Source organism: Octodon degus, unplaced genomic scaffold, assembly GCF_000260255.1.
Source record: "Octodon degus isolate 3935 unplaced genomic scaffold, OctDeg1.0 scaffold00017, whole genome shotgun sequence".
NCBI lineage: Eukaryota > Metazoa > Chordata > Mammalia > Rodentia > Octodontidae > Octodon > Octodon degus.
In genome coordinates this window covers 19,458,463-19,459,997 of record NW_004524593.1, presented here as the reverse complement: position 1 = coordinate 19,459,997, position 1,535 = coordinate 19,458,463, and the positions used below count along the sequence as shown (strand labels likewise).

Below are 1,535 nucleotides of genomic sequence, written 5' to 3'. Positions count from 1 at the left end.
GTCGATGCTGATCTTATAGGATGAATAAGAAAGTGCAGTCTGTTTCTGCCTTTTCAAAGAAACTGCACAGAATTGGAATAATTTTTTTCCTTTGATGTTTGGTAGAATTCAGCAATAAATTCATGTGGACTTGGTGCTATTTTGAAAGCTTACTAATCATTGATTTAACTTGCATACATGTACAAGGGATGATCAAAAATAGGGTGCATGTTTAAATACAAATATTTGTTCCAGTAAAAGACATATTGTCTTTCATTCCCCTTAAAATTCTCCTCTCTTTTGAATACACTTATCCCGTCACTTTTGCCACTTGCAAAAGCAGTTTGGACATCCTCTTGCCTGAGAGCTTCAGGTGCAGTGCTGCGGCTGCCTTGAATCCATCCAAAACGTTCACTTTTCAAGCTTTGCGCAGTGGCAGTATTGTAGCCAACGAGGTTTATCTGAGGTGCAATTATTGCTAATTGAAAACTTTTTCCAAAATGTTAACTTTTCATTTACCTTTGGGGATAAGCCAGAAGTTACGTGGTGCTAGATCTGGTGAATAAAGTGAGTGAGGACAGGCTGATATTTTTACTTGACAGAAATTACCCTAAATATTTTGAATCAATTCAGGATGTTGAGACAGTGACAGTGTGACCAAAAAATTCACGTGGAAGAGGACTTCTAAACAGCGCAAGACTGATGTGCATTCAGAAGGAAGGGGGATGTCCTCAGGGGATTGATGGTTCCGAGTCCTTAAATTAAATACATTTTAAATAATTCGCCATAATTGGTGATCATACCTCACAGATACTTATGAAAGTCTACAGTATCAGATATGTTTTTGCGTTCTAGTTAGGGTTCATAATTGTAACGTAAGCGAGCATTCTCAACAACACCTATCCATGGGATCTTGCTAATGCTAAGAGGTACCTTTTCTCCTAAGTCAGTATCTCTGAACTCAAGGAGTACCCAATGGCAGTATCTTCTATTTGCTGAAATCTAGTCATGTTTTGAGAAGTACAAGCTATAAATTAGACACCATTCTAGTTGGTTTATGCAACACATCCACTAACCCTACACGACGTGATAGCCTATCTTAGCTACTTTTCTTGTTGCTGAGACAAAATACTTGACACCCACATGTTAAAGGAAGAAAATCTTATTTGTCTCATGGTTTGTAGAGGTTTTAGTCCATAATCGGCTGCATGGCAGTGGGGCGCTGCAGAAGCAAAAGGGTTCATGGCAGGAGAAGGGCAGCAAAGCAAGCAAGGGACAGACAAGTCTCTTTCTGCCCTTACACGGCACCCCATGTACCAGGATCAGAGTGCTCCAGCGCAGGTCACGGGCATTGCTGCCACTGCCTCTCCCTTTTGCCTTTGCTCTTTGCTGTCTTCCGCCACCATGAACTGCTCTCTGCTCCCATGTGCCACTCTGCCTTGGAGGCTGCCAAGTATAGACTTAAGCCTCCGCTAACTGTGAGCTAAATAAGTCTTTCCTTCCTTGATTTTGGGTGTCAGGTATTTTGTTCCAGCAACAAGAGAAAAGTAACCAAG

At 41.2% G+C, this 1,535-nt stretch overlaps 1 non-coding gene and 1 pseudogene across 1 annotated transcript; one reads left to right on the top strand and one right to left on the bottom strand.

Moving 5' to 3' along the window:
• The window catches only part of LOC101570086, a 48,364-nt pseudogene that overhangs the window by 2,282 nt on the left and 44,547 nt on the right, over positions 1-1,535 (bottom strand).
• Positions 401-539, top strand: LOC111815512. Its single transcript, XR_002820195.1, has one exon. It is a non-coding gene; the product is annotated as a U4 spliceosomal RNA (small nuclear RNA).